Source organism: Apodemus sylvaticus, chromosome 8, assembly GCF_947179515.1.
Source record: "Apodemus sylvaticus chromosome 8, mApoSyl1.1, whole genome shotgun sequence".
Taxonomy (NCBI): domain Eukaryota; kingdom Metazoa; phylum Chordata; class Mammalia; order Rodentia; family Muridae; genus Apodemus; species Apodemus sylvaticus.
This window is the reverse complement of record NC_067479.1, coordinates 16,210,042-16,222,660: the sequence shown is the minus strand read 5'-3', so window position 1 is coordinate 16,222,660 and position 12,619 is coordinate 16,210,042. Positions and strand designations below refer to the sequence as shown.

The window sequence follows — 12,619 nt, the reverse complement described above, 5'->3', positions numbered from 1 at the left end:
TCAAAAGAAAAAAATCAGTAGCTTTCCTATATAAAAATGATCAGTGGGATGAGAAAGAAACTGGAGAAACAACAGCTTTCACAAACACAAATAATATAAAATATCTTGATGTAACTCAAACCAAAAAAGTGAAAGATCTGTGTTCTTGCAATACTTCAAATCTTTGAAGAAAGACACTTGAAGAAGATATCAGAAGATAGAAAAGGACTCCCATGCTCATGAATCAGTAGGATTAACATAGTGAAAGGAGAAAAGGAGTTCAAAGGTCTGGTGGGATAGGGGGTGGGGACATCCTCATGGAGACAGGGAGATAGTGAGGAGGTATGTGATATGGCAGAGTTTGCAGACCAGGAGGGGAATAAAATCTGGAGTGTAAGAAAAAAAAAGAAAAATTGATAATAAAAATAATGGCCGATAAAACCAAACCAATCTACAGATTCAAAACAATACAGGTGGTCCAAGGTTTCTTACTCCTTAGAGGCCATGTTGGTCATGAGGTCCACCACACTGTTGCTGTAGCTGTATTCATTGTCATACCAGGAAATGAGTTTTACAAAATTGTCATTCAGAGCAATGTTAGCCCCAGCATCAAAGGTAGAGGAATGAGTGTTACAAGAGATAACCTTATCCTCCGTGTAGCCCAGGATGCCCTTTAATGGTCCCTTGGATGCCTGTTTCATCACATTCTTGATGTTATCATATTTGGCAGCTTTCTCCAGGCAGCATGTCAGATCCACAGCAGACATATTGGGGGTGGGAACATAGAAGGCCATTGCGGTGAGCTTCCTGTTCAGCTCTGGCATAACCTTGCCCATAGCTTTGGTAGTATCAGTGGAATTCAGAGATGGTGTTCTGGGCAGTCCAATGGACACAACACTGCAGCTTTCCACAGGGGCTATCCACAGTCTTTTGGGTAGACTGATAGCATAGACTGTGGTCATGATTCCTTCCACAAAGCCAAAGTTGTCATGGATGTCCATGGTCATGGATACTAAGCAGGTAGTGGTGCAGGAAGCATTGCTCACAATCTTGGAAGAGTTGTCATACTTTTCAAGGTTCACTCCCATTATGAACATCGGGGCATCAGCACAAGAGGCCTTGTTGGCCCCACCCTTCAAGTGGGCATGGTCTTCTCTATGGTGGTGAAGATGCCAGTAGACTCCACAACATACTTAGCACCAGTATCAACCCAATTGCAGTTAGTGGGATCTTGCTCCTGGAAGATGATAATGGACTTCTTGTTGATGATAAACTTTCCATTCTCAGTCTTGCCTGTTATGTTGAATTTGCCATGAGTAGAGTCATACTGGAATATGTAGAGCATGTAGCTGAGGTCAAAAAGGGGTTATTGATGGCAACAATGTCTACATTGCCAGATGAGCAGGCAGCCCTGGTAACCAGGTGCCTGATAAAACCAAATCTGTTCACTCAAATCTTTGTGTCTAAGGGATGAGGCTAGCACTGCCTGAGAAGATGCAGCTTTCTCTGAAATTGGGAGGGGCAGATAGCTTGAACTACCTTTTTAATACATTTGATGATCACTGAATCTTAACTGCAATGGTTATCACATGTATAATGACTATTTATAAGTTCACATTTCCATCTATCATTTCTGTTATATGTATTTTATATTATTTTCATTTTCCCTAATTTCTACTCCTTGATACTTTATAGTATGATATTTTAAGAATCTCATCATTGGCTTTAGATATTTTCCTAGTGGTGATCCAAAGTATTATAAATAATAACTTAAAATGTAGTTTATTCTAATACCAACTTGATTGTAATCATATATAACAATATTACTAAAATATGCCTCCATCTCCTCTACTGTCTTTAAGCAATTATAGTTATAACCTACATAATTATGCATACATGCTAATTGATTAATTTTTTCTTATGATGTTGGCTTATAAGTAAAAGATTTATACAGAAAAAAGAAAGAACAATATTCTAACTTATATGTAAAACAAAAGTCCTAGGATAGAGAAAAAAATCATCTACAATAAAAGAACTTCTGGAGGAATCACCATTGTCATCTCTGATTTCAAGCTGTACTGCAGAGTAGTAGTAACAGAATGTACAGATTACTAAAATGAAAACAGGTTGATCAATGGAGTCAAATCAAATAGGATGTCAATCCATATACCTATGGACACTTGATTTTTAACAAAGATGGCAAAACTGTTCAATGAAAAAAAAAGAGCATTTAAACAAATGATGTTGGTCTAGTTGGATGTCTAGATGTAGAAAAATGCAAATAGATCCAAATCTATCACCCTGCATAAACCTCAAGGCCAAGTGGATCAAAGGCCTCAACACAAAACTGGATCCAATAAATCTGATAGAAGAGAAAGAAAATGCAAATCAAAATAATTCTGAAATTCTATCATACACCTTAGTCAGAATGGCTAAGATCAAAAAGTCATGAGTTAGCACATGCTGGCAAGGATGTGGAGCAAAGGGAACACTTCTCCATGGAGTTTACAAGTGTAAAATTGCATAATAATTTTGGAAATTAAATTGGCAGTTTTCAGACGATTTTGGGGTAGAAGCACCTCAAGATGCAGCTATACCACTGCTGACCATATACCCAAAAGAAGTTTCAACATACCACAAGGACACTTCCTCAACTATGTTCATAATAGCTTTATTCCTAATACCAAAACCCAGAAATAACCTAGACTTCTCTCAATCAAAGAGTAAATAAAGAAAATGTCATGTCATTACACAAAGTAGTATTATACAGCCATTATATTTATGATATTATGAAATTTGCTGGCAAATGGATGCAGCTGAAAAAGATCATCTCAATGGAAATAACACAGACTCGGTAAGACAAACATCATATGTCCTTATGTGTAAGTGGTTATTAGTCATAAAATACAGTAAAATTGTCTTACAAACCATGGACCAAAGAAGCCAAGTAACCAAAAGTGAACAAAGGGATAATGTTAGAATCCCTATAAGAAAGAGAAGCAGATTAATCATTGGTGGTAGATTTGTGGAAAAGTATTGTGTGTGTGTGTGGGGGGGGTGAATGGAGATGGGAACAGTAGGTGTGAGTGGGGAGAGGACAGAGGGAGAGTGTTCTGGAAGAGACAACTAGAAGGTGGGGGCATCTCTGGAATGAGCTAGAAACCTAGGACCATGAAAACTCCAAGGAATCAGTGGGGGTAAACTCAGCAAAGACTCCTCAAACTGGTAAATATGGAGCCTGGACTGGGCATCTCCTGTAATCAGGATTAACTTCCAATGCAGAGACTGTGATATCAACTCAGCCACAAAACCTTAGAAAATTTGTTCTGTCTATCGTAAGACGTGCAAAGGTAAAGATGGAGCAGAATTTGAGGGACGGAATCACCCATGCCATTAGAGAGAACCCAGCCTCTACACTATTAATGATACTCTGCTGTACCTGCAGAGCGTGGCCTCACATAACTGTCATCAGAGAGGCTTCACCCAGCAACTGATGGACCCCCAGCCACACGTTAACTAGTTAACATGAAGAATCCTGTGGAAGAGAGGGAGAAGGGATTAAAAGAGCCAGAGGCATCAAGAACATAACAAGAAAAAAAAAAACTATGGAATCAACAAACCTGCTCATAAAGACTGAACTGCCAAACAGAGATCATGAATGGTAGTTATCTATGCTCTTGACACATATGACAGCTGAGTCGTCATGTGGGACTCCTAAAGCAGAAGTAGAGGCTGACTCGGACTACGTTGCCTGCTATGAATCATTTCCCCCTAACCGAGCTGTCTTGTGTAACTTCAATAGAAGAAGGTACTCCTAGTTTTACTGCAACTTGATATGTCAAGCCTTTTTGATATCCATGCCAGGCCTCCCCTTTTCTGAGGAGAAGGGGCAGAGTGGTAAATGGGGGGAAAGGGAAGTGAGAAGGAGAAGAGAGAAAGGGAGCTGTGATCCAGATGTAAATAAACAACCTCACCCAAAATAAATAGATAAATAAATAAATATATAGAAAGATCACTGCAAAAGATAATTGTTTCATCTTCTTTAAATATAAGTTACTATCAATAACCCATGTCAGATTATGTAATATAAAATTGTATTTTAGTTAAAATTTGTTTTGATTCTCCTGATTGAATTTTACTTCAGCTTTGATCTTTGGGACATTTATCAGTTATCTTACGTGTCTTTTTGATATATCATAATTTTGTTTGTTTTGTTTTGAATGAAACATTAATTTTTCATGCTATATTTAAGAGTAATCTTTGCCACACTTTTTGTATTTATCCACTATCCACTATGAGTGTTTTAATCCCATATAACACTCATCATATTTTCTTACTACATTTATTATTATAGGCTCAGAACCAAATTATTAGGATACCTCCTCTGCTCATTATTCCTGAATACTGACAGGTTATTAGTAGTAATAGGTTTATTGCTAGGTTATTTCCGCTGTTCACTCACCATCCAGCATGATCAACTGTAACCATAACACCGTAGGGCTAGACTTTCCCCTCTTATGACTCACGATTTCCTACTCAGTGCAATGACTCATTTCAGCATCCTCTCCTGTCTTCATGGCATAGTTAAGTTTCAGGGAACAGACACAGTGTTATCACAATTGTGCTTCTACAGCTCCACTGTGACCAGCATCATCAACCATGCCTCAGGGATTTTCAATCTTGCTGACTTTTAGCAGTTTCCAAATGATTGCTGTGCATTGTTTTTCAACTCCTTCAGTTCAGATGTTTCATATAATTAAACAAATTCAATTAAGTTTTCATTTTTGTTGGGAGGATCCAGGGACCCATGAAATCATTAATATTTTTTTACAAGTATAAAGTTTGCATTACTTTGGTGTAGGTCTATGTTTTTTGAAAAAAAAAAGTAGTTATGTTATCTCTAATAATAATATAGATCTACTCTTCCATTTTCCCTGTATTTTATTGTGCAAGTCACCATGAGCCAAAATATTAGACATTATTTAGACTCCAATTTTCATGATGAAAGAAGGACCACATAATCCAATAAATCTCAGTAGCATAAATATGCTTTTGAAGAAAAGATCATAAAATGTACTTAATAATCAATAACATAGACCTTATGAAAAACGTTTACAATATTATACAAAATTATTTAAAATAATACTCTTCATATAGGTTGGAAGGAATTGACTCTGGAAGGCCAAACATTGTAAAGAATATCCACGTGAATTTGGAAGTGTTTAAGTATTATGAAGTAAGGTTAGAATACAAAGCCTTTATGATATACCTATTCTACTCCCTAAGTCTAAAAAGATGCTGACTCACTCTTGTCATGTAATTAAATACGCTCAAGAATATGTAGTCGCATCACTTTCTAAAATGGATGAGAATGAGTCATTCTCCAGTGAGCTTCTAAAATTTATAATTCTGTATAGATAAATATCATCTTTTTCCTGATGTTTTCATTTTAAAGTCTGTCAATTAGCATTGCTCTAAAGTGTACTAAGGATTCTCCAAGAAACTTGGAAGAGTCACAGTCTCCCCAAATGTCTAATTTGCTACCAGGATTGACAGGGGCACTGAAAGAAACACATATCAAAACCATTCAATAGCACAGAAATAAAGTGAAACAGGATCTAAGCATTTTTGCTCATCTCTTCAGGGCATTATTTCTGTCTACTGTTCACCTGCTCTAATTATCTTGGCAGCTCACTTAAATTACATTATTTCTGCTACTAACAAGATGAGCCAGATTTTCCCCAGTGCTAAAGACACAACATCATCAACAAAAAAACTCTTTATGATACCCTAGTGGCTTCAAAGTGTTAATCCATCTCACTGGATGTTTATCTGGTTCTAAGGAATGACATGCTCTAGGGAGAGTTTGGCTCAATGTGAAATGGCTTTGGTACACAGGCGGCAGCGCTGTTCAATTTGTTTTCCCTATATTTACATGAGGTAGGCTTTGGCAGCACAGCTTAGATTTTTGAAGCAAACATAGCATCATGCCTGCTGCTCAACTTGGGCTCTTTTCAGGTCAATTAATGCCTACGAAGTTTTTAAAGCAGGTGTTAATCTGGTATTTAAACTGTGCTGACACTGGCATATTTCCCCCATAAAGTGAAGCTGAGAGCAGATTGTGTAACTCTCTGAAAGGATAATAAACATATTGCTCATACATTGACCCTGATAAACTTGCTTTTTGTATTAACATATTTAAGATTAAATTTTGTTGCTGATCCAGATAAAGTGGCTATGCTCTTAAACGTCTTAACAAGCTTTTTTAAAATTTGCTTTTCTGTATTAATTCTTTATTTCTATTCTGATGCTGTCCAGGAATTACTAGGTGAAGCAAAGTATTTTCTGGATACTAAATTATAATGGTAAGATGCCATTTGAAAAGGGTAAGAGGAAAAAACATGTGAAAATTAAAAAAGAAAGAAAGAAAAAAGAAAGAATTCAAAGCAAAAAAAAAATAAAAAACAAACAAAGAACCTATACTTATATTCAAGAAAAATCAAATTCCATTTTAGTCAAACATCCATTTTACATCTATACAAAATCAACTAGAGTCTGGGGTATGTTGGGAATTTGTCAAAAACAGAGATATGATGAAGACCCTGGACTTAGGGCATGCAAAGTCTAGGAAGAAAGACAGAAATGAATTGCAGTACCTTATGGGAGCAAAAGCATGAGCTGTAAGAGACTATGACAACCATCATTTTGATTATGTTCATAATCTACTCTCTGAGCTTTTTGAAAGAGAGTGCACTTTATTTGGATTATAACATCCAAAGTTTAAATTTCTAATGATTATAAGAGAGGAAATTCATATTTAGCAAATGAAGAAAAGTAGGTCTAGCTCGACAGCACGAAGGAATGATTTGCTTATATAAAATAATAGATGGAGAATTCTATGGGTGTGAAACGGATGAAGCAGGTCAGCAGTGTGGGAGTTGAGATTAGAAATTTAAAGACCAAACAATAGCATGACTCACTTGCATGTTCACCAGCTTAAAATGGTCCTGTGAGTCAGTGGTTCCCAGAATTCGGAATGCAAAGACAGCCTTGTTTTCTTCAGAATCCATTTGAATGCAAACACTAGGACTCTGATCTAAGATTCTGATTTAGCAGCTCTTGTTACAATATAGGATTTTATAATTCTTCAAAAATAAAGTTTGATGGAGAAGTTAATGATTAACAATTTCATGCATGAAAGAAATATGATTAAGCACTTTACTTTGAGGACACAAGTCAAATGAAATCAGACACCTAATCCAGTTTATCGGTTCACTACTAAGTTGGTAAGTATTGAATGAACCAAGTTTCATGCAAGACCTCATGGAACAGGTAGAATTTTGAAGCTTACACAATGCAAAAGTTTTTAAATCTATGGATATGTTCATTCTTATCAAAGGCAAATTTTTGTAATTATTTCAGGAATGACTTTTAGTGCTCATGAAAAACCAAAAACTGGAAAAAAAGTACCTGAGCTCTACTAAAGTAGAAAAGTAGAGCCGTGCATTCCATTACATGAATAGGAGGGAACGCATTTCTCTAGAATCTCTCTGTAAATATTCTAGCACTGCTGAGATTCCCATGCCCAAATAGGTATACAAGAATAGGAGCAATTAGATAAGTTGGGTGGGAGTATATGAGCTATGGGTATGGATTCCCTAATGCCATCATTTGATTTTATTATATATAAATGGGCAATTATTACCTTGCAAGTTATAGGAGTATCTATTACTATCAAACAAACACACACCATCAATGACAACTATCTTTTTAGTTGAGGGTGTATATGTATATGTGTATGTATTTATCCATATGTAATGTAATGCATATGCATATGCATGTGTGTGTCTTTGTGTGTGTGTAAAGAACTTAGTCTAAAATGCCTCACGTAGTAGGTATAACTGAGAAGTAACACCTTTTGGATATTCCATTTTATTCTCCAAAGTACATCCAATGTACATGATGGAATCATAAGGAAATATTGATAAAAATGTAATTGGGGTAATGATTAACAAAGATAGTTTTAGCATGATAAGAAAAGTCTGGTAAAGTTCAAAAAGACAATAAAAGAATCCATTAATAAAAAAGGAAATCACAGAATCTGCCTTTTTAGAATTTAAAGCCATTGCTGATTGAAATCCTGAATAATTTGGTTCGGTTATACAAATAACAGGTAGGACATTGCCTTTTAATTTTATTGGCTTGTTGCCAAATGATAGAATACTATTTCTTCAAATCTTTACTGTTAAAATGATTTTTAAATGAAATTCCAAAGCTTATACCACATTTCCTACTAATAGCTCATCAATTTAATTATTATCTTGTGCAGAGGACCTGGTAAACACATAGGGGATCTGAAATGTATTAAATACAATGGATGAGTTCTATTTCTAAATGCCTGGCATAGCCAAGAAAATAGTAATGTTAATTATAAACCATCCTGAATAATTTCAGCAGTTTCTTTATGCAAAACAACTCTTTTTGCACATTGAGAATCAGTAACTATATTAAAAGATTCTGAAAAATCTAAAATACCCCATGAATGACATACAGCTCCAAATTTTAACCTAGCTCTGAGCCATCTTACTTATTTTTTCTAACCTATATTTTCTCTAACCTTTATTTTCTGATTTATTTGCATCAGAATAGAATATACGGTCTCCAGAAATTGATGTCCCTTTTATTATGTGAGTTAGAGTCAAATTAGTTCTTTTTATAAATTGAAATTCCTTGCCTTTAAGGTATTTGTTGTTAATTTCATCCCCTGAAAATACTGGAAGTTCTTTGCCAATGTTCATTTTCTGTCCATAATGAGGCAATCTCAGCATTAGTAGAAGGTACTACAATTTGTGCTGGGTTTATTCCTACTAACTGACAAAGCTACATTTTTCTTTTCAGAATCAATTCAAAAATATTTTCTATATAGGTCTATAATTTTTACTCTGTTTATGTGTTTAAAAATATTTTTCTAAAATATTATAGGTTTATCTCTATGCATAAGACATCCTGTGTGAGAATGAGTAGAAGGCGAAATAATCAAAATACAAGCCATCTTTGGATCAAAATGGTCCACATGTACATTTTGTAATATCTTTTCTACCAGAGTCAATTCTTTATCATATTTAGCTGATAATTTTCTTGGACTATTTATGTCCTTATGACTTTGTGAAGAATGAAATAAATTACCCAGCTCTTAAGTAGTTAATTTAATTGTGGATCTTAGCCAATTTATAGCTCCCAACAATTTTTGAAAATCATTAAGATTTCTTAATAGGTCTCTCCTCACATGCACTTTCTATAGTTTAATCTTTTATAGACCTATATTATATCTCAAATAAATAATAAAGTCCCTGCTTTGTATTTTGTCAACAGCAATTTGCAATCCCCAACAGGGCAAAATTATGTTTATTTAATCAAACATCCCCCACAATGTGTTTGTGTCTGAATCACCCATTAAGACATCATTCATATATTGGTAAATTATAGACTGAAGAAACTTCATTATAAATTATTTCTAGTTACTGTTATACAAAATATTGACATAAGGTAGGACTTTTTAACATTCCTTTGATAAGACCCTCCAAGGCTATATCTTTATTGGACAAATGCTATAAATAAGTAGGAAATGAGGGAAAAAACTTTTCTCTGTCATTTTCATGTGAAAAAGCAGACTTTTAAATAAGTCACTGTAACCAACCATGCTTAAGTTAATAAGGAAGGCAATGTGATTCCAGGCTATTGACCGAATGATTTTATTGATTGCTCTCGGGTTTGTTAGAGAAATGCCTGAAAGAGCTGAAGGAGGACTGAAGGAGCTGAAGGGGTTTGCAGCTCCATTGGAGGAACAACAATATGAACCAAACAGCATCCCCAGAGCTCCCAGGGATTTAGCCACCAACCAAAGAACCATGGTTCCAGCTGCATATGTAGCTGATGGCGGCCTAGTTGGACATTCAAGGGAGAAGAAGCTCTTGGTCCAGTTAAGACTTGATGCCTCAGTGTAGAGGAATACCACGTCAGGGAAGCAGGAGTTTAGGACACCCTCATAGAAGCAGGGGCAGGGGGGATAATGGGATGGGGGTTTTTGGGGAAACCAGGAAAAGGGATAACATTTGAAATGTAAATAAAGAAAATATTTAATAGGGGAATCTAGGCCTGGGAATTGGGAATGGGGTGGGTGGGGGAGCATCCTCATAGAAGTAGGGGGAGAGAGGATAGGATACCGGCTACCCAGGAGGGTGGAAACTGGGAAAGGGGATAACATTAAAATGTAAATAAAAAACATATCCAATAAAAATTTCATTAAAACCCAGCCAAGAAAAGTATTTTCTACTTTTTTTTTTCTCTAATGACAAACAGAATTCCAAGGGTTGGTGGGATCTTTTACATGTTGAGCTTCTGGCTGCTCTTTGGCTAGCTGTTCTAGTACCTGCAGTTTTTTTCTTTTGTCACAGGCCATTGTTCGATCCAAAAAGGTTTGTAAGTTTGCTACTTTAGTGGAAGTGCTCAGTGCAGGTTGTGATCTTCTAGCAGCAACTCCAGCACATAAAGTCATATGCAGCTGTATCCTGATCATGGACAGCTTGGACAGTCTGTAACTGTCTTCAGTAATGTTTTTTTTTTTTCTTTATTCCTAAGAATTTCTCCTTTTATGACCTGCATTTAAAACTGGAAGAATGCTAATCTGAAATTCCCACTTTTGCAATAGATCTTTTCCCCATAAACTTATAGCTATACTAGACACATTCTGGTTCTACATATTTAACCCATTTTAAACTTTGTTTTATCTCAAACAATGTCTTAATTCCTAGGAGTTTATCATGATTTCAAAGATATTTACCTGGTCAGAAGCTTGTGCTTAGACTCGGATTTTTTCTGCATGTTGTCTCTGGGGCTCCTTATATGTTTCAGTTAGCACCTGTGGTTGGTGGCTGGTTCAGACCACTCAGTCTGATCTATTAGGCTACCCTATATTTTCAGCCTCCTGCCAACTGCTGGCCAGGCCTCTTCAACTTGCGTCATTTATGCATGGCTTTAGGCCTTCATCCTTGGGCACCTTCTATTACTCTCAGGCCCACATGCCCTGTCAGGCTGGGTTGAGTCAGTCACCTCTCACCAGGCACCAGGCTTGGGCCTTAACTGAGCTGCTGTTTTTCCCATGGGCTAGATCACAAACTACAACTTCAGCTGAGCAATGTTGTAGTGTTGGCTCTCTCAAAAACGTGAGAAGTGTTGGCTTCCCAGTGTTACATGGAGCTCTGGAATATACTTGCCTGTGAGTTTCTGGACTCTACATTCTATCCAGTTGTCATAGGCCTCCCTACTCCCCTGCAGACAGCCATACTGCTTGAGGGTAGTAAGGGGCAAGGAATAAGCCCTGCCTTCTAATCCTGCCTCAGCTCATTGCCTAGATTTTTATGGACAGTTGATTCTTCCATAAAGTACACAGAAGATTATCCCTACATATAAGTACATATGTAATTTCACAATATGAATATCATTTATTAACTAATTAGAATAAACTTTTGTCATTTCCTATAAGAAAGTTGTGTATGATGGCCACTGTGATTGGGGAAAAAATTTAAAGCAATACCAAGAATAATATACCGTTTGACCAAAGTTATGCATTGTATTGAAGTAAACTAAGGTAGAGACCAAACCTGAAAATTCCCAGAAAAACAAAACTGTTAGTATATTCAAAGCTAAATTATTCTTATTAAGAATGATTATTTAGCATCCTTTATAACTACTTAATTAATGGATTTCTAACATCAATTAATTTTGTAACTTTGTGAATTGCAAGATCATTTTAATAACCAAATACATGAAATTCTTAAAAAAGTATAAAAGAACTAGCAGAACATTTATTTTCATTTATAAAAATTCAAAAATGTATATATAATAGATACATAAATATATAATATAAATATATAATAGTATACATGTATATATATAAAGATATGTGATATACATAATTATATATAGACATCTAAATCAAGAAATCATTGCAAAGCATTAGGTATATGGAAAGGAAAAACAATGAATTCTAACCAAGCAGGGTGACCAAGTTAAGATATTTTACCTAATATTTATTGAATATGGGCATGGGCATCTATAATAATATTAAAACATCATTACTGAATGTAGATAAGATATTTCCCTACACATTAGCAGATTTATTTAACTGGATGTCTCTGATCAAAGTGCTGTGTTCTATGTACCAACTGCTATGGTGTAAATTGACTAAAATGATACTTTGTAGCAATACATGCTGAGGCTTAATTCAGAAAGAATATGGTTTAAAGGATTCACTCAGATTTTGTACACAATGGAAAATGTCCCTCAAATATAATTTAAGATTGGAATTACAGCTTTCTATAACTATTAAACTATCAAAATACCCCAGCATTCAAAATATCAAAATCAGTCTTCTCTACTATGATAAAAGGATTGTTATACTATATCACAGAATTATAGACAGATAACATGATCATTTTTAGTTTGAAGGCTTTGTTTTTTCTCATGTGGAAAACTATTAGTGATGGTAAAATAGAGAAAGAAGCTCTTTGAAAGTTGAAACAGCTTCTAGGTTCTTTGTCTACCAATTGTTATTTGTAATATTGGTGAACTGTCCTAGAAT

The 12,619-nt window shown here is 35.4% G+C and overlaps 1 pseudogene; it reads right to left on the bottom strand.

Annotated features, from left to right (window-relative positions):
* Positions 1-467: 467 nt before the first annotated feature.
* Positions 468-12,619, bottom strand: part of LOC127691147 (glyceraldehyde-3-phosphate dehydrogenase-like) — a 62,406-nt pseudogene continuing 50,254 nt past the window's right edge.